The sequence below is a fragment of the Felis catus genome, chromosome A1, assembly GCF_018350175.1.
Source record: "Felis catus isolate Fca126 chromosome A1, F.catus_Fca126_mat1.0, whole genome shotgun sequence".
Classification (NCBI taxonomy): domain Eukaryota; kingdom Metazoa; phylum Chordata; class Mammalia; order Carnivora; family Felidae; genus Felis; species Felis catus.
This window is the reverse complement of record NC_058368.1, coordinates 21847004-21874958: the sequence shown is the minus strand read 5'-3', so window position 1 is coordinate 21874958 and position 27955 is coordinate 21847004. Positions and strand designations below refer to the sequence as shown.

The 27955-nt window shown below is 41.6% G+C and overlaps 1 protein-coding gene and 1 long non-coding RNA gene across 9 annotated transcripts in view; both read right to left on the bottom strand.

Annotated features, from left to right (window-relative positions):
• The window catches only part of RCBTB1 (RCC1 and BTB domain containing protein 1), a 53564-nt gene extending 48096 nt beyond the window's left edge, over nt 1-5468 (bottom strand). For 3 of the 5 annotated variants that reach the window (XM_023251343.2, XM_023251323.2, XM_023251358.2), the window contains exon 1: nt 5314-5468. The gene's annotated coding sequence lies outside the window, so the exon portion shown is untranslated. Of the gene's footprint in view, nt 1-4674; nt 5022-5313 lie in introns of those variants that run through there. The other 2 variants (XM_045052680.1, XM_045052662.1) reach the window with 2 other exon arrangements.
• Nucleotides 5469-6244: 776 nt separating this feature from the next.
• LOC123384015 overlaps nt 6245-27955 on the bottom strand; it is a 48085-nt gene continuing 26374 nt past the window's right edge. For 2 of the 4 annotated variants that reach the window (XR_006594506.1, XR_006594507.1), the window contains 3 exons: nt 16042-16163; nt 8175-9614; nt 6245-6533 (listed from right to left, as the gene is read on the bottom strand). This is a non-coding gene — a long non-coding RNA (uncharacterized LOC123384015). The remainder of the gene's footprint in view (nt 6534-8174; nt 9615-16041; nt 16164-27955) is intronic. The other 2 variants (XR_006594511.1, XR_006594504.1) reach the window with 2 other exon arrangements.

The following is a 27955-nucleotide window of genomic DNA, read 5'->3' as shown; positions in this document are numbered from 1 at the left end:
GGAGCTGGATAAGGGAAAAGGAGAGCGAAGGATTATACCCAGCTGCTCAGCTTAAGTAACTGAGTGAACGGCAGTGTCACTCACTAGGACCCAGAACACAGCAAATTTCAGGGTCGATGACGAATTCCACCCTGGACATTTTAAGTTTAGCCACCTGTGGGATATCAAAGTGGATATGTCCAATAGATAGATTTGTAAATCTGAAGATCAAGAAAGAGATCTGGATTGAAGATGTGGAAATCTGGCAGGAGATCGCCCAGGGAAAAGTGTGCGGAGTAAGAAGAGAAGAGGATGTCGGGCAGAACTCTAAGAAAGTCGAACAGCAGAGAGACAAGGAACACCCCTGCGGAAGAGACTGTGAAGGAACAGGCAGAGTAGGAAGCAAACCAGGAGAATAGAGTCATGGAAGCCTAGGGACATGAGCATCACACAAAGGAGGCAGGCCAGGGTCTAATGCTGTTGAGACCAAAACAAGGACTAAGAAATGCCCACTGGATTTAGCAAGAATTATTGATGACCTTCACGAGATGAATTTCGGTGAAGCTGTGGGTGGACAAGACCAGATTGCAGCAGGCTGAGGAGCATGTGAAAGGTGAAGAAGTGAAAACAATGACTATAAACAACTTGCTCATGAAGTCTGACTGTGAAGGAAAAGAAAATTTGCTAGGAGTACACGTAAAATTGGCTGAAATTGAAGGATGCATTTTGGGTCACCTTTTTATTTTAAACATATTAGAGCCTTAAAAAGGTTTACTTATTAATTTGTTTTTAAGATTTTAAGTAATCTCTATACCAAATGTTGGGCTCAAACTCACAACCCTGAGATCAAGAGTCACATGCTCTCCCAACGGAGCCAGCCAGGTGCCCCAAGAAACTTAAAATGTTTAAATGTTCACAGGAAGGACCCAGTAAGAGAGAAAGATAAGGGCAGGACATAAGCACTAAATAAGTAACAGGAAGTGGAATCTGAAGCAGAGGTGCAAGAGAAGCTATCGAAAGGGGGAGCTTCTTCTGTGAAAACAAAAGAGAAGAAGGATGGATACAGATGGAAGTGAATTTCATGGTTGAGGCACCAGAAGTTGGAAACAATTTCTTTCTCTTCCCTTTCTCTCCCCCTCTCTCTGCATTTTTCATTTCTACCAGCAACTTATGAGGGTTCCAACTGCCCCATATCCTTGCCAACACTTATTATGGTCTTTCTTATTATAGCCATCCTAGTGCATGTGAGGTAATATCTCATGGTGGGTTTGATTTGCATTTTGGGTCATTCTCTTCTGAAGTCATCTATTTCTCCCCGTGAAGAAAGAGAGAAGGCTTTCTGTTGAGAGTAAGAGGAAAGGTAGCAATGGAACGTGGAGTGGAGGGAAAAAAATGGAAATGGTCTAACGTCTAATGCAGGAAGAGTACTGACAGAGAAACCAATAAAGGGGATAAGAGCCCAGTGGAAGCTGGAAACTAGAAGTCTGTACAAGTACCCCTCTGATCTCCTCCAAGTTTTCTTCTCCAGTGAAGTAGGTTTTTTTCTTAAACTGATCTAACCAGAATTGGAATGGGCAGTTGCTCATTTAAACACAATGAGAGAAGTGCTCCTGAACAATACATTATCTGTTGAAAGCCCAGTAATATCCACATTTGAAACAACAGTTTGCCTAAGATTCACCCTCCTTGAGAACAAAGCACCTCTCATACATGAGTTCACTGCAGATCTTACATGTGTACTGTAAGTACTTACAACTACAATCATGGTACTAAATTCATCAAATGACAAACTGTAAGAAAACACCACACACCCATCATCTCAATAATGGATAATTCCTTTAAAACACGTTAACTTAAGAATGATAATAACCAGGGGCGCCCTGGATGGCTCAGCTGACTGAGTGTCTGACTTCGGCTTAGGTCATCATTTCAGGGTTCAGGAGTTGAAGCCCCCATCGGGCTCACTGCTGTCAGCACAGAGCCCGCTTCAGATCCTCTGTACCCCCCTCTCTATCCAGCCCTCCCCCGCTAGCACGCCCTCTCTCAAAAATAAAAAATAAACATTAAAAAAATGATAACCAATTACACAAAGTGATTTTTGACTTACCCAATTCGCTTGTAGAGCACAAGATATAGCCACAGTATTCGGTTAAGCTAGCTAATTTGATAAGTATATCCTTATGTAAACATGAAGTAAAGACTTAATAATTTAGAGATTTATCACTAAGGCACGCTACTCCATATGCTGACCACAATTTTCGCTCAGGGATCACATCCTGGGACTGACTTATAAGTGAACTAGTTTTACACCAAGGGTGCTATGCTGCTGCTTCAATCATCTTTTGCTGAGTAACATACCATCCCAAACTCAGGGGCTTAAAGCAAGAGCAATTTGTTATTTCTCTCAATTCTGTGTTTTGAGTAACTCGGCTGAGGTTGCTCATGAGGTCATGGGCACTGGGAACTTAACGAAGGCTGACACAGGCCTCACTCACACAGCTGAGCCACTGCAGGTGGTCTCTCCTAGATTCAAATGGAGCAGACACAGACTCCATCTCTTAATGGGAGGTGCAGCAGTCAAGCCTAGGGATGGGAGGAACTGCTGGCAGTAATGGCTGGAAACACTTCACCACCACAGCTGTAAACAATATTACTAGATGTTTCCACTACACTATTTGAGTTCACGACTGAAGCACTAGAAGGGGGTCAGACTATCTCCAAAACTAAAACACTTTCATAAGTATTGAAAAGAACATCTCTGCAAACATACGCTTTTGCCCCCATAGAATGCTAGTCTCAGGAAAGCCATGGAATCTTCGTTTCTGGGGTTGTGAGGAGGATAGACACCATCTTTCAGGAATGCTCGGAGTACAGTCTTTCCCAAATGAAATTCATTATCTCCTGAAGTCCTTTCACGCCTTACAATTTATTAGGTATGCATGAGTATGATCTCATTTAGTAAAATCTAGTACTAAAAAAAATAAAGGTATCCCTAGCTATTTGAACTCTTGCTATCAAAATCTATCTAAACTCAAAATCAAATAGATTTGACTAAGTTCTTTAATACTGAAACTTTTGCTACTGGCTCTCCTAGACTCAGGTATGAAGTAGATTTGGATATCACAGTATCCCTCATAACCTGAAATCTCACTATCTGAACACAGCAACCCCATAAAGTCATACAGTAAAAAGGATATATGCCCAAAAATATTAACTGTTATCTTTAGATGGTATAATTACAGGTGATGTACATTCTTCTTTTTGCTTTAGTTTCTAAATTTTCTTTGTTTCCTTTCAAAATCTAAAAAGTCTATATTGTGACTTAATATATTTGGAAATATTTAAAAAAAAATTTTTTTAATTTTAAAATGTTGTGGGTCAAACATGTAATTGATTTAGATAACCGACTTGATTAACTGACCTCTTCTGTGACATCTATTCTGGTTAAAGTCAAACAACATTCATCATACGCCTCCTGTTCACTGCTCAACATGTATACAATATCTAACATTTTTAGTTTTGTTTTTTTTAAACCACACAATATTTTTAAAATGTGTAGTAAGGACCTGCCTGGACTCTAGACCCCATGAGGGCCCAAACCTTGTTTGCCATGTTTGACTTACTATTTAATGCAGTACATAGAAAAACAGAATAATGATGATGATGATGATGATGATGATGATGATGGTCTTTGACTTCCCTTCAGTTTCATCTTCCCCACTCTGACTTTCAGATAAAGGAGGACATGGTCTCAGACTTCCCAGCTTGAGCTGATTAAATTTTTTTTTTAACATTTATTCATTTTTGAGAGACAGAGAGAGTGATAGAGAGAGTGCTGGGGAAGGGCAGAGAGAGAGGAAAACACAGAACCGGAAACAGGCTCCAGGCTCTGAGCTGTCAGCACAGAGCCCGACACCAGGCTCGAACCCAATCATGAGATCATGACCTGAGCTGAAGTCGGAAGCCTAACAGACTGAGCCAACCAGGTGCCCCTGAGCTGCTGATTATTAAGATGAAACCAAGCTCTTGCTGCAACATATAAGCACTCTTTAAAATTTAAGATTTTTTTTTTTAAGCTGCAAACTTGATAGCTTTTTAAAGCCATTTGCTTTCTGAAGTTCCCAGAACTTTATCATTTGGGTCACACACATAAAAATCACTGTGGAAGAAATCTCGTTAATTATTAATACCCTTCTTCTTCTAGAGTGAAGAAATGGGACCTGTCTAGAAGTACTTAATAAATAGACGGTATTCACACAATGGAATAAAAGATATCCATGCCACGGATTAATAGAATGAAAATATACAGTTACCTACTCAACCCTGAAAGCACTTCGAAGCGGAGAAATTCACCCAGTGGTGACTTCAAATAGATATTTCTAAAGTTTAAAACACACTATATACCTCCCTCAGGGTTAGCTCATTTTTCCATTCTTTTTGCATGATATATACCTTGGTGTTTTGATGTTACTATCCCACAATGCACAACAGTAGAAACTCACAATTTTTGCCTCCAAGAACTATAATCCTCCTCCCCCAAAAATAAATAGGCCAAAGTCAAATAAGACTCTGAACCTGTTTTTTTTTTTTTTTAAAGCAACATTACAATATTGCTTCAAAAACTGCAATTCCCAGCTGCAAAGAGGGCTTCGGAAGGTCTCGCATGCGAACAAACATACACAAAAAGCCACTTACGGGAGCGGAACAGAGCGTGCCTAGATGGTCATCTCACATAAAATAGAGCGGTTAGTGCACCCAACGCAGGACAAGAGAAATATTTCACTCATTTCGCCGCACTCTTGGATAAAGGTCCCTAAACGAATGCCCCGTTGTGGAGGCCGTGTTGTGGGGGAAAGGGAAACGGTGGAGAATATGGTCTGTGATACCACCACCCTCCCCGGAGATGAAGGAGAAGATGCTAAGATCCTGGGAAAGGCCGAAAGAGGATGGGGAGGAGAGTCGGAGGGGAGGTCTCTTCTCAGCAAAACAGCGCCCAGAGCGGTAACAGGCTGCAGCTGTGAGCAAAGCCGCGTTCTAGCAGCTCAAAAAAGAGAGGGAGCAGGGAAAACTTTCCCTAGCCTCTCTGCACCCTCTCCCTCCTCCTCGGAGAAAACGCCAGCAGAGCTGCTAACGGTGCCGCGCCGGTGGCCCCGCCACCCGCCGGGTCGCAGCGCCCCGCGGACCGGGGGCCGGGAAGCCCAGGCCCGCAGCCGGAGGGAGGGAGGAGGTGGGAGAACGGGGCACACCAGCCCGGCCCGGGGGGAAGGGGGAGCAAGGAGAAGGGCAGGGGCGGAAGCGCCCCCCGCGAGCGCGGGCCCGCGCCCCACCGGCTACCTGGGCAGCCAGCTGCTGCTTCGCGCCGTCCGGCCGGGCCCTGCCGCGGGGAGCGCCGCGGGGATCTCGGAAGCTCGGCGGCCCGGAGAGTCGCCAGAAAGCAGCGGCGCGGACGGCCGGCGAAGGGGTGGAGCGGAGTGAGGGGGGTGGGGTAAGAGGGCGCCGGGGGCCGGGCCGCCGGGTCACGTGGCCGGGCCGCCTCACGTGACGCCGACGCCACGCGCGCTGGGCGGACTCGGAGTTTATCCGCCCGCCCCGCGGTGGCTGCGAGTCAGTATTTTGGGGCTCTAGGCCAGGCGGCCCGGGGCTTCGCTGGAAGCCGGTTGGCTGACCTAGTCCTGCCCCCGAAGCTTTGCGGAGAGTTGTGGTGGAGCTTGGTGGCTGCCGAGACTCACAGGCTTTTGTCTCAGGGAGCCCGAGGGCTTGGCCGTGGGGGCGGCCGGCCAGCCACCCCGAGGGACCTAGGACGGAAAAGCGACGCGAAACTCCTTTCCCTGCCCCGTGGCAAGCCCTACTTCCTCTAGACACTACCCTGATGGTGCTACCCGGGACAAAGGTCGTCGGAGGAGATACTCCTTATATTTCAGGGATGACCTCCCCGCCCCCGCGCCCTGACCGACCGGTCAAAGGACACCTGCGCAGGACCTGAGGGTGGGGAGGGAAGGTGGCAGCTGGACCACGATCAGAAGGAAAAGTGAGGCACGGCGCCCAGATGATGAAAGGAAGGCACAGATACCTCGGAAGCAGGCTGTCAGGATTGGAAAGGACCTAAGACAGCAAATGACACAACCCTTTTCTTTTTTTAAATATATTTTTTTCAACGTTTATTTATTTTTGGGACAGAGCAAGACAGAGCATGAACGGGGGAGGGGCAGAGAGAGAGGGAGACACAGAATCGGAAACAGGCTCCAGGCTCTGAGCCATCAGCCTGATGCGGGGCTCGAACTCACGAACCGCAAGATCGTGACCTGGCTGAAGCCGGACGCTTAACCGACTGCGCCACCCAGGCGCCCCAACCCTTTTCTTATTATAAATGAGTAAACTGAGGCCGGGAGAGCTTCATACTGCTCTAGCCTGTCATCTATGGAGACCACAATCTTCTTGGTTAGGTATTGCACGGCTCTTTGAAAACTCCAGTTCGCTCCACAGAATAAAGTCCAAACGTCTTGGCATAACTTTCTAAGCAATCTTGTTGAAACTTAAGCTTTCCCACTTGAGCTCTGTTGAATAAACAGAAAAACATTTTCTAAGTATCACCAAACAACTCCGTTAATCTACTAGAAGGCTGCTTTTCCACATCTTCCAGCACTTACTCAACAGTACTCTAGGCTCTGGCTCCGGAGATTTCCTGTTTTCCTTGACTACTCAGCTTTCTTTGGATTACTAACTTTTTCCCTAAATTGTTTTTCTCGCCTTTGCATTCGTTCATTCTTTTGCCTCTATCTGAAATGCCCTGAATCACTACCCTCTCCCCACTTACAGAAAACCAGAGTCAGACAGTACTTAAAGCATTAAAACTAGATTTTATTCAGAGACTATTGCAACAGTGCAAGTAAGCCTAGTTCTAGACTGAGGTCTCTTTTCTCCTATTGCAATAATAGTTCCTGAATAAAATCTGCTTTTACTGCTTTAAGTACCGTGGGGGCTCTGGTTATCTTTAACCATACCCCCAAGGTACACATCAGTCTCCTAAGCTTATCTTTTAAAATCCTGGTCAAACACCACCCACTCTGGTCTTCCTTCTCTTCATCTTCCTCCCTGATTCAACAGCTCCAGCAATTGAAATTCATTCAGACAGTGTCTGATGTAACTTCTTTCCTAATTTCCTGGCAACTACAGATTCTGATAAACTAATCTCAGACTGCCCAGAAATGTACTGTACATTTCCCATAAGAGGTAAATTGTCTATGGCTATCTTCTTGCCTAGATTGTAAAGTCTTTGAAATGAGACATCTGGGCTTACTACAGTGCCTTCAATATGCACTGAGTGAAGTGGCTCAACCAAGGTTGTAGCAGTTCATTGAATTTACTAAAAATTCTTTGAGCCTACTCTGTTTAAAGGGGGAAGAAGTCAGTTTCTTTAGGCTACAATCTGATCAAAAGGGCTTCTGGAAAACATGTGTTTGAGAAAAGGGTTTCTGGAAAAAAAAATGAGGTTTTGGGTTGAGTCCTCAAATATTTCCTGAGCACTCATTGCTTACTATGTGCCAGATGCCACACTTGGAACATCTTGGAAGATAAAAGGTTGGATGAGACATGGTTGCTGATCTCAAGGAATATGTAGTTTGTTTCACTATTCCAGCACAGGGTGAAAAGTATTATGATACAGGGTATCAAGTGAGCACAAAGGAAGGTTAGGAAAAAACTTCCTGGGAAAGTGAATTTGGAGAACAAGTAACAGATGGAAGGAAGGGAAAGACCTTTCAGAAGACAGAGCGGTACCTTCAAAGGTAGGGAGGCATGAAACAGCATTATTTATTTGGAAAAACATTTCCAAATAACCCTATATGGTTGGACTTGGTGACCTCTTTTTACCTCTGGGACAAAGGAAACCTAATTAGGTTAACAGTGAGGTACTTGCAAGACTGACACATATGTTGGTATATTAGTGTTATTCATTGGATTGAGTAACCTTCCCTCAGACAAATCATAGGGTCTTCACCTAAAATTGGCCTGTGGACTAGTGCTAGATGATCTTTTAACTTTTTTTTTCCAGTTTCAAAAGCTCTCTATAATTGTTATCTAAAAACAGCAAAATGACTTGTTCCAAACAAGATTATTTTAGAGCACCCTAAACTTTTTCTACTGGGTCAAAAACCTCAATTTACAAGTGCTACTTTAAGGAAGAAACTGGGCTCTACCTCCAGGGTGGAGGGAGGACTCCTCTTCATGTTCATGCTAACAGATGACTATGCTGGTAAAAAGTATCTTCAAGAATGTGGGCCACAGGAGAACAATTCTAATCACTCTTGGGGGCTTCGGAATTTCATTTTAAAAGTGATCTCTCAGGAAATGGAAAATTAGGAGAACACTGTCTTTTGTTTGCTCCCTTTTCCTCCACTGTGCTCTTCTGTGAGTTTCGATTTGGCCAGGTATGGGTCAGCCAATTCAGTACCACTTCCTTCAGCTAGGCTAGCTAACGCCTGATGGAGTCCAACCTCTTAACACGATTTTCTTTGCCAAGAAAAGGTCCAAAGGTCCCTTAGGCAGACATTTGTTTTTCATAGGCCACTGGAACGTTCTTGATACTGGATGAGCAAAATTAAAAGAGATTTCAGTTACTTCCTCAAAGACTTGAATATTAGTTCTTCTGAGAGAATAAAAACAGATGGGAGCACCCAGATTGCATCCACCTTTTCTTTTTCTGGAGCCGGTCAAGATGGAGAGAAATAACACGGAGAACCACCAACTCATAGAACGGGAACATTTAGATCACTCTATAAGATTGTTTACCTGTTTATGTAATAGTAATACTCAGACATCTATCTGTTCTGACAGCTGCAAAAACAATATAATCATTTTTGAGAATTGAGGATTGCATAAGTGTCTTAGGATTTTACAAATGTAATAAAATATAGAATCTACCTAAAGAGAGAGTCCACCTTGAGTTTAATTAGATAACCAAACAGGTAAACATGATCAGTCACAATGAGTTTTACAACCTCAATTATTATTGAGCCACCTACTTGGGAGATAATTTCTGTTCTTGTGGCTGGGATAAATAAACATGGCATAAACAAGGACTAGGGAAGATTGAGAGAAGTGGCAATGGAGAATTGGAAAATAATTTTTGTTCTAATTCCTTTTTTCCATCAACCCAAGAACACATAAATAAGCAAACAAGTATCTTGGTCCTGACTAAAGTAAAGTAGTAAAGTACTCTGCTGATTGATTTCTTCCCCTGCATTCAGGCAGATGCTACGCTGAACAGATGGCATAAAGAGATAAACCCACTCTGCTCCCTAGACCAGCATGAGACCCTTCCAAGCACAACACCTCTCGTGAGTGTCTATGTCACTCCTCCATAAGATCACCTTCTGCATAAAATACCCTTTTATTGTTAGCAATGGCAACACCACCAGGAGCAACATGGTTTGTTTAGGAAGCCACCAGCTTCTGGTAGGAATTATGAGGTCTTTCGCCTTCTAGGGAGCTAGAATTTTGGCTGCGATTAACTGTGAAGCAGGATTGGTCCTCTGGATATTAGAATGTAACTCGGTGACTTCTTGGAATGACACCAGGGTGCTGAGGAGGATAGTAAGAGTATTCTCATTGGTTTAGAATATTGAAGGTGATGTTACCTGGAACAAACAAAATGACACTATGAGGAAAGAGACAAATCCAGAATGGGGGACAAGAACACTCCTAGCCTTGGTCTCTTCAAAAAGTTAAGTCTCTGGGGGGAAAAGGGGAGAGAGACTGTTCCCAGTTTAAAAGATAGTAAAGAAAAATGACATTCAAATGTAATGCATGAGCCTTGGGTGGAATCATAGTTGAAAAATTTTTTTAAAGCTATAGAAGATATTTGGTGGAGAATCATAGAAATTTAATATGGTTCAATATTAGATACTAAGTGATTTAAAAAATTTTTATGTTATTTTTTCAGATATGATCATAGTAGTATTGAGAATGTCCTTATTGTTAGGAGATACATACCAGAGTATTTAAGGACAGAGTGTTATGAGGTTTAGCAAAAACAAAACAAAACAAAAACAAACAAAAAAAAACAATACTATACATGTACTTATCCATGAAAAAAGAGAGCAAATATGACAAAATGTTATATCTGGGAAATGTTTTTTGTACTCTATTTTATTTCTTTATTTTTATTTATTTTAGAGAGAAAGAGGGGAGAGCATGGCAGGGGAGGGGCAGAGGGAAAGAGAGAGAATCTTAAGCAGGTTCCATGCTATGCATGCCCGATGCCCCTCACAGGGCTTGATCCCACAACCCTGAGATCATGACCTGAGTCAAAATCAAGAGTTGTATGCTCAACCAACTGAGCCACACAGATGTCCCTTTTGCACTCTCCTTTAAATTTTGAAATTCTCATAGTAAAATGTTGGAGGGTGGGGTGAGATGTGACCTTTTTACTCCAAATTAAGAAAGCAGGACATTTCAGTAATTTATTCAAAAAGATCTTTTGAATTTCCACTGTGTGCTGAACACTATATTAAGCTTGAATATATACTGGTGAAAAAAATAATAATAGTCTCGGGGTGCCTGGATGGCTCCCAGTCAGTTCAGCATCTGACTCTTTGTCTCAACTCAGGTCTTGATCTCAGGGTCATGAGTTCAAGCCTTGCACTGAGCTGCATGCTGGGAGTGGAGCATACTTTAAAAAAAAAAAAAGGTAATGGTAATGGTCTCTTTCGTGGAGTCTATGCTATGCCAGTCTATGTCTCCTTTAAGACTGAAGGACTTACTCTCCCAGCTTCTGGGAAGGCTGTGCACTGACGAACCTCTTTTGTCATTTTCTTAACTAAAAAATGCTACCTTACCCAAGGTCATGCCCCTTTTAGGAGCAGCCTGCAACAAATGACTGGTCAATGAGGGGTTGTGAAGACCAGACTCTCTCACCTCAACAAGGGAAAATTCTAAAGAATCATCCCAGCTTCCGAACTTCCCACAGGGTTGGCTGGGGCCTGGTTGTGATGTACTTACTGAAGCCCGTTTTCTCTTTCTGCCCAGTCTTGCTTCCGTCCCTTTCCTCCACAGGTTCTGAGAGCATCTACCATTGAAGAGGCATTAAACACCCAAGTAGAATGACTTAACCAGTTGGCACCAGCCAGCTTTTCTATTAGCCACCCCAGTACTGGCACAATAGATTCATGAATAGAGAAAACATAGTAATAAGGAGGAAGGCTGTAACTGGGCCCACCAGTAGGATCTTCCACCCACCAAGGTTAATCCCGTAGCCAAATGATCAACCTGCCAGTAACAGGAACTATTGCTGAGACTCAATACTGCACTATCTCTTGAAGATAGCAAACAGCCACTTGGTGAAAAGGCGACCTTATTGGACTCCTTCCACCCTGGATGAGGTAGTCATTCATTTTAACATGAATAGACACATATTCTATGGGTTTGCCTTACCTGTCTGTTGAGTCTCAGCCAATGTGACTATCCAAGGGATTATACTCTATTTGATCCACCATTATGGCATCCCATATATCATTGCATCTGACCAAGGAACCCACTACATAGCAAAGGAAATGTAGCAGTGGGCATATGACCGTGGAATCCATTGGACCTATCACATGGCAGAAATCTTGGCTGAAGTACCAGCTTGGAGATGATACCCTGTGAGGATAAAGTGCTACCTTCTAGGGTGCATTCATGCTCTAAATCAATCACCATTATTTGATGCTGTATCCCTCATAGGAGAATAACTGGGAGTGGAGTCAAAGGTATGGAAGCAGGAGTGTTCCTGTGTACCATCAATCCCAGTGACCCACTTGGGGAATTTGTGCTTTTCATCCTCACAAATATAACCACAGTTTTAAAGGTCTTAGTTCCCAAAGGCAAAACATGTCTACCAGGGAACACAACAAGAGTCTTCAATGAATTTTAAACTATACCACCACCCAGTACTCTGAGCCCTTCAAGGCAAGGACCAGCAGGCAAGAAAAAGATCTTCATGGGGGTAATTGACTCTCAGTATCAAGAGGCAGTAGAACTACTATTACACAGTGGAATCGGGTAGGCATATGTTTGGCATCCAGGTAATCAACTAGGACATCTTTTAGTACTTGTGCAATTTTGATGGCAAATGGACAGATGTAGCAGGTGCAGCCTGAGAAGGACATGATAAACAGTTAACTGGAACTCATCAGTTTTAAGAATCTGTCACTCCACTAGGTGAGTCACCTAGGCCTTCAGAGGTGCTAATCAAGAGTGAAGAGCATCCAGTATGAACCACAGAAGAGAGAAAGGGTGAGTATTGGTTGCAGCCTAATACCAGCTGCGACAGCAGAGCGTGTGGTTCCCCTTACGAACCCTCCTTTTACAAGTTTCCCCCAGGGAACAAGCCTGCCAGAGCTCTGAAGAAGCTACTTCCAGAACTCATGTAAGGAAAGCAGATCCGCACAAGACATGGACCATTTGGGTGCTATCCTGCCCAATCCAGACCAAAGCTGTCAGCCCTCTTAAGGAAGGGCTTCAGCTAAAGAGAATTGCTTTGCCCAAAGTCAGGCCCCTTTCTGGGAAGCCAGCATCCACTGCCTGATTGATGGCCCATCCTACTTTCTTTTGCTCAACAGGGGTTGAGTAGAGTACTCCCTAATAACTTCCCATGTGCTAATCTCCATCTCAGAATTGACTCATATGTGACACTCTCCCTTGTGTAGATGACAGTGTGGAGAGACAAATAGGTGACTACATTTGTTATTTGTACTCTGAAGGAAATAAACAAGATGCAGTGATAGCAAATAACAGGGAAGCTGTACCTGGAGAGGAGGTGGCATTTAAGCCAGGAGCTATACAATAGACTAAAGTCAGCCATGCGAGGAGCGGGTAGGAAAGTGCGTTTCAGAAAGAGAAACATCTTGGATGAAAGCTCTTCCCAAAGAGCTTGGCACATTGAAGTGCCACTTAGAGCTTTGCAGCCTTTTAAAGGATTTTATTTCAAATGCAATAGGAAGCCTTTAAAGGATTTTTTAGGAGATAATATAATGCTGTGGTTTACATTTAAAAAAAAATCTCTCTGATACAGTGTAGAGAACAGGTTGGATGGGAGGAAACCATGAAGGAGGTTATTGCAATGTCAAGAAAACATAACCCAAAGTTTGCCCTTTCCCTCCAAACCATGTTCCAGGGGCACAAGACCCTAGCATTTCCTGCCCATACAGCTCCAACCCACTTTCAGGACCTTCATGGGCCTCTTCCCTATGTCCAACCCCCAAGAACAGACTGCACACGCTTAGGGCCGTGGGGTGTTTGGGAAGTGGCTGTAGGGCTTGGAATTGGAGTGTCCACAAGCGTGTGAAGCCCCTTGCAGTGTGGGATGAAGCCAAGACTGGAAAACATGGAGGTTGAGCTGTGAGGCGGAACCAAGACTGTGAAATCTCTGTACTCTCTGAAGGATTCTAAGAGTCCTAAATTCAAGGCTTGGTCATCCAGTTCCTTAAAAAGTTATGTTTATCAAGATAGGAGGATAGAATATATTTCATTTAACAAGTTGTTAGCTTGTTTTTTAACTTAAAAATGTTTTAGACATATTGTATGGGGCCTTCATTCGTAACTTTCCCTAGTTTCTATGAATGTTTGGGATGAGCCTGAAAGTCGCACTACCTACAAAGAATGATATATAAACAAAGCTGGTTTCTTATCGCAAGCAGTAGATGCCGGAGGACAATGGAACGATATCCTCAAAATGGTGGAGGGAAATATCTGTTAATCTAAAATTCTCCATCCAGTTAAAGGAGCATTCAAAGAATCAATGATGAGCAAAGATATTAATAGAACATTGGTAACTCCAAGGAAACACTGACTATAGAAAATAGCCAACTTTTAGAAGTTAAAACAGGATGAAACTAGCGATCAAATTGAAAATGAGAGGCAAGATTCAGAGTTAAAACATTCTACAGTCCTTATGATGTTGAATATACACTGTGAAACACTTTTAAGCTAGAACTTTTAATATTTTTAAGGTAAACATGTTAAGCGAATATGCAAAACAGAAAGAAATTTAAAAAGTGAATAGTTAGGGGTGCCTGGTTGGCTCAGTCGGTTAAGCGTCCAACTTCAGCTCAGGTCATGACCTCATAGTCCATGAGTTCGAGCCCCACTTCGGGTTGTGTGCTGACAGCTCAGAGCCTGGAGCCTGTTTCAGATTCTGTGTCTCCCTCTCTCTCTGCCCCCCGCCCCTGCTCACACTCTGTCTGTCTGTCTGTCTGTCTCTCTCTCTCTCTCTGAAAAATAAACATTAAAAAAGTTTTTAAGTGAATAGTTAGGAGGAAGGACAGAAAAAAGCAAACTAAGCTTAACTGGTAATACATATAAAATTGTCCTCATTTCAATATAGAAAATGAGGCACTAATTTATTCTTTGTAAATTTTTACTAACCCAAACCACTGACCATAAAATACCACCTCTGCCTCTATTTTTATTTATCTATGAAGAAAACTGTATGAGAGCTGTTGTTCTTTATTCTTATGAAACTCCATGAAAGAGAGATGTTAAAATATTAGGGGAAATCTCATAAACTTGGGGCTTTCAAACCAATGAGTCAAGTATCAATAACTGTTTGCACAGACTCTGCTATTTTCTGAGGGGAATGTAAAATCAAAAAAGCACAGTCCCTGTCATCAAATACCTTGCAATCTGATTAGGGAGAAACAAGCTATACAAACCCAACTGAAAATAAACTCTAGCACAGAAGACAGCAAATGGGAAGAGCCTTGGATTGTGTAAATGTTACAATTCAGTGCAGGTAGGATCCCTTCCAACCAGGATATCCTGGAAGGCTTTGACTGAATACATGAAATTTGATCTTGGCTTTAAGAGAGGTAGAATCTCAGGGGCGCCTGGGTGGCTCAGTTGGTTAAACGTCAGACTTCAGCTCAGGTCATGATCTCACAGTCCGTGAGTTCGAGCCCTGCGTCAGGCTCTGTGCTGACAGCTCAGAGCCTGGAGCCTGCTTCAGATTCTGTGTTTCCCTCTCTCTCTGCCCCTCCCCTGCTCATTCTATGTCTCTCTCTCTCTGTCAAAAATAAATAAACATTAAAAAGAAAAAAAAAGAATCTCATTAGAGAAAACTGAGAAGAGGTATTAATAAAAGCATTAAAGGAATGCCTGTCTGGCCCAGTTGGTATAGCATGTGACTTGATCTTAGGGTTGTGAGTTTGAGCCCCAGGTTGGGTGTAGAGATGACTTAAAAATAAAATCTTAGGGGCGCCTGGGTGGCTCAGCCGGTTAAGTGTCTGACTTTTGCTCAAGTCATGATCTCACGGTTCATGAGTTTGAGCCCCGCGTAGGGCTCTGTGCTGACGGCTCAGAGCCTGGAGCCTGCTTCAGATTCTGTGTCTGCCTCTCTCTCTGTTCCTCCCCGGCTTGCACTCTGTCTCTCTCTCTCTCAAAAGTAAATAAAGATTAAAAAAAATAATAAAAAAATAAAATCTTAAAAAAAAAAGAACTAAAATATCAAAAAGTGTTGGAGTCAAGAAAGAAGACATTTTTAAGAGAAAAAGGGTGAGCATAACATGAAATACTGAGAGAAATCATTGAATCACAGCACTAATGTTATCACAAGGAAGAAAAATTTTAAATATTATTTCAATGATGGTACTAACTTGAACTTTTAATTTGGTTTCTTTCCTTTATATTCTGTTAAGTTTTTCAAAAAAAGTAGCAAATATAAATACAAAATATTGGTAATGACTTTCTGCATATTACATACATGAATAGCTTAGATTTTTACTATTTCTATACACAACTTTGTTTCCTAGACCTTCTCTAGTTTGTTTGTTTGTTTGGTTGGTTGGTTGGTTTTTTAAGCCAGATCTTGTATACTGCAGAAGGAATCTCCATATCAGTGCTGTGTTTGAAGCTCAGAATTTTAGGCTTTTGGTTTTTATTTAGAGTCATGATATTGATAACACCTAACATTTATTAAGTAGGTATCGTGTTAAGTGCCCTACATGCTGTTTTAGTTAATGCTAGCTGCCATAACAGATAAGCCCCAGAATCTCAGTGGCTTAACAAAATAGAAGTTTATTTCTCACTCACAGAAAATCCAGAAGGACAGTTCTTAACAGGCACAAAGCTGCCCTCCAAGACATGATTCAGGGACCAAGTTTCCTTCTGTTTTGTGGTCCCACTATCTCTAACACATGGCTTCCATGAGAAACCTGCAGAAGGGGAAAGAATAAGGAAGATCACAATGGGAGATTTTTGTGAGCTGAGCCTACAAATAGGTTTATGAATATCTTCTTCTCACATTTCATTCATTGGCTAAAATTCAGTCAAATGGCCACAGATAACTACAAGTGAAGAGGGGAAATGTGGTTTAGCTGTTTGCTCTGGAAGAAAAAGAAATGGTTTGGTGAACAGTGTTCCAGTCTCTGCCACACATACATTCTTTTTCCATTTAATCCTAACAACCCCATGAGATATGTACTGTAATTTGTAACACTTTACAGATGAGGAAACTGAAACTTTTTATAGGTTAAGTAGCTTACCTAATACCTCACAGTTAAAAAATGGCAGAATCAAACTCAAACCTAGGCAATCTAAATAAAAAAACCATATTCCTTATCAACTTCACTGCAATATGACTGAAATGCTTGTTACTGAAAAAGAATATCTTTCTTCTAGTTATAAGAGAGGTATGACAATTTTATTTTATTTTATTTTATTTTTAAGAGAGGTATGACAATTTTAGAACTTTAAGTAATCCTAAGCCATCATTGTAGTGATGACAAAATTGAGATCTAGAGGGAAAATGTCCTATGGGAGGTCAGATCATTGCTGCTCAGGTACATCCACTGTAAAGAACATTTTTTTTTTAATTAAAAAAAATGTTGTATTTATTTTTGAGACAGAGACAGAGCATGAGCAGGGGAGGGGCAGAGAGAGAGGGAGACACAGAATCCGAAGCAGGCTCCAGGCTCCGAGCTGTCAGCACAGAGCCTGACGCGGGGTGTGAGATCATGACCTGAGCCGAAGTCGGACGCTTAACCGACTGAGCCATCCAGGTGCCCCAAAAACATTTTTTTTAATGTTTATTTATTTTTGAGAGACAGCGAGAGAGAGAACACACATGCAAGCGAAAAGGGGCAGAGAGAAGGAGGACAGAAGATCCCAAGGGTGCTTTGCCCTGACAGCAGCAAGCCAAGCCTGATGCAGGGTTTGAACCTAAAAACCGTGAGATTATGACCTGAGCCGAATGAGCCGAAGCTGGACATTCAACCGACTGAGCCACCCACGTGCCCCTAAAACATTTTAATAGGAACATATAGTCTTGACAAACTAATAACATGTCATCCTTTCTAAAATTAACTTCCTGAAGTGCGTGGTTTAAGGTAGTTAAATTCAAGCGTTAAGATTTGTTTCCCAGAAGTTTGTCTCCACTCCCTCCTCTCTCCACCTTTGATGTTTTTGGCCCTGAAGAGGGAGCACAACACAGAGTAAGCCTGCCACCGTGTGGCATGGGCCCAAACGTGGAGTCTGTTAAATGTCTTCTTCCCTTTCACTTTGTTTGCTTCTAGTTTATTTACTCACCAACCTAGATTTGATCCTGCCTGATAGGAAATCCATACCTACCTCAAATTCTATAGGATTTTTTATTTCAAGATACATTTCTTCATCCAATTCTAAAATTATTGCAGTATTTCCAAACCTGCTACAGGGAGGGCCAACTTTTAAAATGTGGCCCAGCCACATTCACAAGAGGGTCGCTTCAGTGCTTCACAAACGAGGAAACAAACTCAGCAATTAGTGGGATTTAGCTCAGTGCACTCAGAAGTTAATCAGTGAGCCAGCCATCTCAAGCATATTAGAAGGCAGATTTCCCAATCGTGCAAATGCCATACATAATGCCTGTTCAAATATGAATATAACAGCCATATGAAGGAGACTCAGAATTTATATAAGGTTCAACATTTCCTAGAGTTTTAACGATACGTAAGCTTAACATGCCAGGCAGATATTTCCCAGCCCTCTTCCTGCATTTGGTAAAACAGGAATAACCTCTAAAATTGTTTAAAAGGCAATAGGTCCAGGGGCGCCTGAGTGGCTCAGTTGGTTAAGCGGCCGACTTCGGCTCAGGTCATGATCTCTCAGTCTGTGAGTTTGAGCCCCATGTTGGGCTCTGGGCTGACAGCTCAGAGCCTGGAGCCTGTTTCAGATTCTGTGTCTCCCTCTCTCTGACCCTCCCCTGTTCATGCTCTGTCTCTCGCATTGTCTCAAAAATAAACATTAAAAAAAAAATTTTTTTTAAGGCAATAGATCCAGCAGGCGGCTAAATGGAAATCTGGTATTTCTGCTTCTTCTAATGCTTGTTACAAATGATTGGGGGCAGGCCATATGCTGATGCAGTTTTAAAATGTCTCTCCTTTTCTTTGGTTCCATTATTCTCTTCCTACCACTGCAAACTGAAATACCCATTTCACATATAACTGGCAAAAGCAATTAAAAGGAAGAAAAGTTTTTTTTAACGTTTGAGAGTACATTAGAAAACCCTTAGTATCGGGGGGTGGGAGGGAGGAGAGGGTGGGTGATGGGTATTGACGAGGGCACCTTTTGGGATGAGCACTGGGTGTTGTATGGAAATCAATTTGACAATAAATTTCATATATAAAATAAAAAAATATATAAAAAAAAAGAAAACCCTTAGTATCCTTTTCTCTTTCTTTCCCCCACCCCCCACCTTTTTTGGATGGAAGGTTCGAGAGGATAAGCTCACACACTGGTGTGTAAATGTATTATTCCCACCTAATGGGTTAACTGAGATGGGAACGTTAACTTAATCCTGTGGCTGCGCCAGTATCTCTCTGGGGAAAAAAAGAGATGCCAATGGAAATCCAAGCTCCTTTACACTCCAGGTTTCTCCTCACCTCCTCACTTCCCCCAGCCTCCACATCTTTCCCAAGCATGGGTCTATACCAAGCTCAAGAACACCATTTGGGCTGTACTTTTTAGAGGACAAAAGTATACAAATAATCCTAGATTGTGTAAATACCCATTCTTTGAAGGGGTTCTCTGCCTTCCCTCTAGAGTAGCCATTAATCCCCTTATCACTACCTGTGCAGCTAGGTAAAATTGACCCAGGGGAGGCTGTACCACTCCCTATTCTAGAAAGTTCTCCCGCAAATGGTCTAAATCAGCTTAGACATTGGGGCATGTGGGGACACTGGTTCTTGTCCATTTTCCTCTTTGGTCTAAATGCTCCGGATCAGCGCTTCCTTATAACTGAAGTGATAAATGTGGGCTTAGGAACGAGGCCACTTAACTTTGTTCAAAGAGCTCACTATGTGGTCTAATTTAATCTAGCTCAGCAGGATTCTATAGTGGGATTTGAAGCTTCAGAGAAATTAAATGTGTTATTTAGTCCACCATTATCTATGTTCCCTATTCATGCTCCTGTGCGTGAAAAATGAATGTATAGTTCACATAAGAAAATTTTCACATTAAAAAAAAACATTCTTGGGGCGCCTGGGTGGCGCAGTCGGTTGAGCGTCCGACTTCAGCCAGGTCACGATCTCGCGGTCCGTGAGTTCGAGCCCCGCGTCGGGCTCTGGGCTGATGGCTCAGAGCCTGGAGCCTGTTTCCGATTCTGTGTCTCCCTCTCTCTCTGCCCCTCCCCCGTTCATGCTCTGTCTCTCTCTGTCCCAAAAATAAATAAACGTTGAAAAAAAAAAAGTTAAAAAAAAAACCACATTCTTTTTCTCTGAATCTCTTCGAGGTATGTGCTGGATATTGCCAAATACTTTCAGTCAAATTACAATTCATAAAGAATACTGTCCCACTTATGTTGTAAAATATTCCAAAGATTTAATGCCCAAAGTTTAGAATCTAAATAGTAGTTTGTATTGTGTAGTAAATTTCATCTGTGTAGCCAGATTTCACAAATCTGGCAATATAAATTTACCCTTAAATACAATTCTCCATGAATATTACTCAGCCATAAGAGAAAATGAGATCTTGTCGTTTAAGACAGCCTGGATGGGTCTAGAGAATATTTGGCTAAGTGAAATACGTCAGACAGAGAAAGACAAATACCATGTGATTTCACTCATATGTAGAATCTTAAAAAACAAAAACAAAACCAAATGAACAAACAAAAAACAGACTCTTAAATACAGAGAACAAACTGGTAGGTAGTTGCCAGAGTGGAGATGGATGAAGTGGTGGGTAAAATAAAGAGGATGAAGAGGTACAAACTTCCAGTTGTAAAATAAATTAGGTCATCGAGACGAAAAGTACAGCATAGAGAGTACAATCAATAATATTGTAATAATGTTGTATGGTGACAGATGGGGACTATACTAATTACAGTGAACGAGTCATGTACAGTATTGTGAAATCACTGTTGTGTACCAGAAACTAATATAACATTGTGTGTCAGTTATACTTCAAAAACAAACAAACAAACAACAACACTAAAGTTATTCTCCACGAATTATACTACTTGTCTATGAGAAAAACAAATGACAACTGCTGATTCTATTTCTCCATGACCTAATCTGAAAGGTCTTCAAATTTAGAAAGGATATTTGTCCAAAACCTGTAGAAATATTATTTGTTCTATTGTTATATTGTATAATATTGTTACACTTAACAAAAACATTAGAAGCATTATCACTAAAGACAGCATGTACTTTTTTTTTTTTAATAGCCACAAAGTCTTTGGTACTCCTCCCACTGGAAGATGGAGTCTATGTATCCTCTCCTGGATTCCAAGTGGACTTATCATTTGCTTGTAACCAATCAAATGCAGCAGAAATGGCCCCTTGTGACTTCTGAGGCTGGGTCAGAAAAGCTGATACAACTTCCCACTGGTTGACTGTAATACTTGCTTTTAGAGCAAATATAGTAGTAGAATGTGATATAGATGGTAAAAGCATCCAAACCCACACCTGCGTGTCAATATATAAATTAGTGTACAATAAAGATGATATTTCAAGCTGGCCCAGAACAAAAGATAGCTGTTTCAATAAATAGTATTTAATCACTTCATCTGTTATTGGTTCTCTTGGCATAAGACTATCCATAATATCTTCCTTCTCAGGTTTTTTGTTTTTTTTTTTAATCTAAAATTGATAGTGATGTACCTTTTTTATTCTTCATGATTTTCTTTTCTTCTTAATCAACTTTATCAGTAGTTTATTGATCTTATTAATCTTTTCAAAGAACCAACTTTTGACTGTGTTCATTTTCTCTATTTTTTTTCTATTTTGTTGCTTTTCATTCTCATTTTGATTACTTTATTTCTTCTGCTTATTTTGTATTTAGTTTGCTTTTCCTTTTTTTTCCGTCACTTAGATAATTGATTTTACATCTTTCTTCTTTTATTATATAAGCATTTAAGTGTCTAAATTTCCCAGTGCTTTTGCTGTAACTCACAAATTTTTACATGTCATATTTTCCTTTTTATTCAGCTCAAAATATTTTATAATTTCCGTTGCAATTTCTCCTTTGACTTTTGGACTATTTAGAAGCAGGTTAATTTCCTCCCAAATTTGGGGGTTTTCCAGATATCTTTCCAGTATTTATTGCTACTTTAATTCCACTGTGGTCACACAGAGGAATATATTCAGTGTGATTTCAATTCTTTTATAATTATTGAGACTTGTAGCCCACCACATGATCTATGTTGGTGAATGTTCTATGCTCCTTCATCTGTCCCCAGTGGAATCATTGCACACACTGACAAAATAGCATTCTATCCCAAGGTGGCAAACAGGAGCCAGGTAGAAGCAGGCAGGCTGGTGAGCTCCACGCTGGGAAACAGACTGCCTATTACCTTGAAGAAGGCAGATTTGACTAACTCAGAAAATGGAACAAGAACCTTCTGGTTGTTACCATACATCCTCCACTTCAGGGTCTTCTATCATTATTCTACTTGGTTCCATGGAACCTCAGAGAGATACTTTAAACTAAGCATCCTGCTTTTAAAAATTCAGAGAACAAAAAAAGAGCCCTTGGTGGGGGGGGGGGGGCGGAAAGAGATATAATCGATGAAATGAAAATATAATGGAAGGGTTGAAAGATAATGTTGAAGAAATCTCCCAGAAAAGGGAGTAAACATGGGAAAGGTGTAAGAAGGGAAAGAAAAAAAATATATTTTTAAAGATTTTATTTTTTTAACTTTTTAAATGTTTATTTATTTATTTTGAGAGAGAGGGAGCTGGGGAGGGGCAGTGAGAGAGGGAGAGAGAGAATTCCAAGTAGGCTCCTCCCTGTCAGGAGCAGAGCCCGTTGTGGGGCTCGAACTCACAAACTGTGAGATTCTGACCTGAGCCGAAATCAAGAGTCAGGCACTTAACTGACTGAGCCACCCAGGCACCTCAAAGATTTTATTTTTTTAAGTAATCTCTACACCCAATGTGGGGCTCAAACTTACAACCCCAAGATCAGGAGTTGCATGCTCCCCTGACTGAGCCAGTCAGGTGCCCCAGAAAAAGATGTTTTTTTTTTAATTAGAGAATAACTCAAAGTTCAGCAACCAAATAATAGGAGTTCCAAAAAGAAGGAACATAAAAAATGGAGGAGAGGGGCGCCTGAGTGGCTCAGTTGGTTGAGTGTCCGACTTCGGCTCAGGTCATGATCTCGCGGCCAGTGAGTTCGAGCCCCGCGTCGGGCTCTGTGCTGACAGCTCAGAGACTGGAGCCTGTTTCCGATTCTGTGTCTCCCTCTCTCTCTGACCCTCCTCCGTTCATACTCTGTCTCTCTCTCTGTCCCAAAAATAAATAAACATTAAAAAAAAAATTAAAAAAAAAAAATGGAGGAGAAAATTCAAGATATCCCAAAATTGAAAGTAATTTACTTCTAGCAGGAAGAGGCAGAGGAAAAGGGCCCACTAAGTTTCCAATATAATGGACGAAAATAGACTCAGTCCAAGATACATGATTACGAAATTTCAGAATTCCTGGAACCAAGTTAAGATTTTATAATCCTCCAAAGAGAAAAAAGTCACAAATGAAGGATCAAGAGTCAGTCTGGTTTTAGATTCTCAACAGCAGCAAAGGAAGCCACAGCACACAGAAGCAATGCCTTCAAAGTTCTAAAAGGAAATGATTTCCATCCTAGAATCCCATATCAGATAAACTATTAATAAATTGTTAGAGTTAAAAAATGACATTTTCAGGGGCCCCTGGGTAGGTCAGTCGGTGAAGTGTCCGACTTTGGCTCAGGCCATGATGTCACAGCTCTTGTGTTTTAGCCCTGCATCAGCCTCTGTGCTGACAGCTCGGAGCCTGGAGACTGCTTCGGATTCTGTGTCTCCCTCTCTCTCTGCCCCTCCCTGCTCATGGTCAGTGTCTCTCTCTCTCTCAAAAATAAACATTAAAAAAAAAAAAAGACATTTTCAGAGATTCACGGTGTAAAAACTTACCTCCCATGGATCCAAGAGGCTACTAAATGTGTGCTCCACCAAGACAGCCAAGTGAACCAAGAAAGGGGAAAATCTGGGATATAAAAGGAGGATCTGGGGCTCCTGGGTGGCTCCGTTGGTTAAGCCTCTGACATCAGCTCAGGTCATGATCTCATTGTTTGTGAGTTGGAGCCCTGCATCAGGCTGGGATACTCTCTCTCCCTCCCTCTCTGCCCATCCCCTTGCACGTGCACATGCTGGCTCTCTCACTCCCTCTCTCTGTCAAAATAAATAAAGAAACTTAAAAAAAAAAAAAAAAAGAGGATCCCAGAGGTCAAGGGAATCTCAAAGAAGATGTGCATATGATGTCGTGGAGAACAACTAATTCTTAAGAGACAGACACAATAAAGACTTATCACCAAACTATCTGCAGTTGTTATATTCTCTTCACCTGGAAGAAAAAATTCCCAGGCAAACCTGGGTCTGATTCTTACCTGTATTCGGCAGGCCTTGATCTTATGCTAATGAGAAATCAAGAGTCCCCTCCTCTCCATGCCCTACAGCCAGGACCAGCTGATACTCCTTTACCCCAAGAAGTATTCTGATTTGCTCATTCCTGACAGCTGAAAGTGGGCTTTGACATAGAATATACAGCACAGTCCACTCCTACTGACTCTCTTCCCACTATCCCACCAGAAAGGCCTGTCTGTGGCCTCAACTATGGTAAGCCCTATGCTTCCTAAGACTCCGTCATGGCCTTGCACACTAACACACTAACTGCCCAGAAGGGGCTCTTACAGAACTCAAGGAAGCAAAATGCAGACTATGACCCAGAGCCTATCTTCAGTTTATCTCCTGCCATCTAATAATGGCAATGTTCCTGTTCGGTAAGATTTGCGCTTGCTTCTCAGTGTCTGTACTGATCCCTTTTTACACACATTTATATGAACATAGTTGACACAATGATATAAAATTAAATGAGAATAAAAAAGAAAAGACTAGGCAAGTGACTTAATATTTTTAGCCTCAGTTTCCATATGTATAAAAGGGGACAGAAATAGTCTTACCATTCAGCTGCTGGGAGGAGTAACTAAACAAACACAGACAATGTATATGATGCAGATTAGAGGCTCAATCGGTGATAACTATTTTTTAAGCTCTCAATTTAGTAAGATAATTCCTTTAATGTGGGAGTATGTGTGTGCGTGTGACTGTGTGGTGTGTGTTTGTATATATACAAAGTGTGGTAAGGGTAAAGTAGGAGTGACCCACACCACCAGGGGTAACGGCAGATTCTGGAGAAGGCCAAAAATATGGAGTGTGACAAGTGCTAGGAGCCCTGTAGGCCTGCGAGCTGTGGCAGAATCAAAGATTTGGTAAACTGGAATAGTTTATGCCTCTTACATATGCTTCTTAGATTTTGCTATGGAAAATTTCAAAGGCATGCAAGATAAGAAGACTAATATAATATACCCTGTCTACCTGGCTTCAACAACTATCAATTCATGGCCAGTCTTGTTATATTATATCCCAAGCTACTTCTTCTCCATTACCACATGCTTTATAAACAAATCTCAGAATCACGTAATTTCACCTGTGAATATTTTTGTATTATGCTTTTTGTATTTTCCTGTGGCCTTCTCATCATTTAATAAATCCTTTAAAAAATAATAAAAATATAAGTGTATATGAGTTAGTATATACACTAACACGGAAAGATCTCATAAATGTATTATTGTTCAACGTAATAAAGAAGTTACAGATACCACAATTACATTTAAAAAGACCTAAACAAAAAATAAACAGTATAGGGGAAGGGAATAAGATAAAATAAGATAAAAACAGAGAGGGAGGCAAACCATAAGAGACTCTCAAATACAGAGAACAAACTGAGGGTTGCTGGTGGGGTGTTGGGTGAGGGGGTTGGGCTAGATGGGTGATGGGCATTCAGGAGGACATTTGTTGGGATGAGCACTGGGTGTTATATGTAAGTGATGAACTGCTAGTTTCTACACCTGAAATCTTTATTTCACTATATATTAACTAACTTGGATTTAAATACAATTAAAAACAAAAATAAATAAAAAATAAACAGTAAAACATGTGCATGTGCTCCAAAATATGTAAGTACATATATAGAAAGATAGTTGCAAAAATATGCATCAAACTACTAATCCTGATTACCTCAGAGGAGGGGAGTAGTGATGTAAAGAGTGAACTTGAGAATTTTGTCCTGTAGGCATTTATATTGTTTGACACTCAGATAAAAAACAATATATTCATCATTATTTATGTGATTTTTTTTTTTTTAGGAAAAGAAGTGAAGTAAACACTGCTTGTTGCTGCCCAGAATGACAGTAACTCATACGGGAAATGTTAAGAAGTCTTAAGTGCTGATTTGAGTTTCTAGCTACTAAGCGACCTTACAACCTCCTTTCTAATCAAGTGTCCCCCCCCCCCCACCCCCGCCAACTAAAAATACACTATCCAGTTCAGGAAATGTGGCTGATTGAATAGCAGCTGCTACTGAAGACCAAGTTTGCATATTGAAACAACCTTGGAAGATAAAAAGCAACAGCTCCCTGTCATCAGCTCCTGTTCTGAGGCGCGGCTGGAGCACATCACACTTTTGTCTTGGCCTCCACATTGTCCTTCCTGCACATTTTCAAGAGACAGTCCCTGGCCACTGTTTTGTTTTGTTTTCCCTTTTAGTGTCAGGAAATTTCCTGCAAATACGTAGAAGCAGAAGTTGAAGCTGCTTCAGTGCAAGTCTAACACCCTTTAGACTTTTTTTTTAAGTTTATTTATTTTGAGAGAGAGAGCATGAGAGGGAGAGGGTCAGAGAGAGAGGAAGAGAGAGAATCCCAAGCAGGCTCCACACTGTTAGCACAGAGCCCGATGCAGAGCTCAAACCCACAAGCCACGAGATCATGACTGATGTCAGATGCTTAACCAACTGAGCCACCCAGGCTCCCCACGTCCTTTAGATCTTTCTCGCACTCACTATTTCAGAAAGTAGATCACCCACTGCTATTCCCTTTTCCTATTTTTTTGTTTTTGTTTTGTTTTGAGAGAGAGAGAGAGAGATTGACTGTCAAGATACTGTTTCTGTTGGGAAGGAGACAGAGCAAAGAGAGAGGCACAGAAATTCCCTCCAACTTTGCCAGGTTCCTCATTTGGTTATAAAGAAATGGTGTCACCAATAAAATGGAAACTAGGAATGGCAGAAAGGGGAGATAAGTTGTGCTGTAAATGTAAAACACTCACAGGCCACTAAAAGTGATGATAATTCTAAGTACAACTCAAAATGCAAAATAAAGACAGTTTAAGAGTCTGCAATGTATCCTATATCTAATTCTGATATATGGTGCCCTAGTCTTCATATACAAGAGTGATGCTGATTTCTCCCATTCATATGGCATGCAGTTGCACTTTGAGAAATTTTTTGTTTTTGTTTTTTTCACTCATGTGATAGACTATACAGAGCTTTGCTTATAGCTGCTCAATAAAAATTCCATTATACTGGGGCGCCTAGGTGGCTCAGTCAGTTAAGTGACCCACTTCGGCTCAGGTCATGATCTCAGTTTGTGAATTCAAGCCCACATCGGGCTCTCTACTGTAGCACAGAGCTGCTTTGGGTCCTCTGCCTGCACCACCCCCCCCCCCCCCAGCTTGTTCTCTCTCTCAAAATAAATAAATAAACTTAAAAAAAATTCCATTGTATCCATAAGATATTTGAGCTGAAGGAAACCTAACAGTATCTAGTCCAACCTTTCTTCGCAAATCAATGGCTTCTTCAGCTTCTGTCCACCTCTCCTCCCTCCCGAGGACCTGGGGTCAGAGTGAAGGCAATGTTGCTCCCTTTGCTCCCAAGCCCCAGGCACACCTTAACCTTAGCCCCTGTGTCCTTATCATCTGCCCATTCCAATCCTCCTGCAAATCAAATCCTGGCAGGTTCCCCAAGGATTCATCAGCTGGACAGGACTAAGTCTCAGCTTGATCTAATCACCCTCCACCACGATAAGACAAACAAGCCTTCTTTCACACAGGTCTTTAATGCTTTGAGCCTGCTTTGGCATAACGACAAAGATTCTTTGCTTGACCAAACCTCAGTCAGGCTTCTGAAACTTCTTCTCGGCCCATCTGTACATTTCCTTGTAAAATCCAGTTTTAACAACAACCCTCCTAAGTGTTCACCAGAATGCCCTGCCCTCAATATCTAATCCCCTCAATATCTGATCGGGTTCCTCATGCCACGCCCAGGTGATGTCTGGTCACGTGGCATGACTTCAGCAAGAATCCTGTTAGGTCAGCTTAGCCAGAATCTCCCCAGAACCTCTTAGTAATTTTCTATCTGCTGACCCCCACCCTGATCCTTGGCTATAAATTTCCACTTGCCCAGGCTGGCTGCAAAGTGACTATAGCCTACAGCCACAGGCACCCCAAAGAACTAAACAACAGTGAGGTCGATAACAAATAACACAGTGGTGTACATAATGCACTCCGTGTTTCTGACTTTTCCGAACCACTTCCTCCTGTTAAAATACCCTACAATTACAACAGGATGTTTGCTCTTTGCAAAGCACTTTCTCAGTGGGTAGCAGGCAC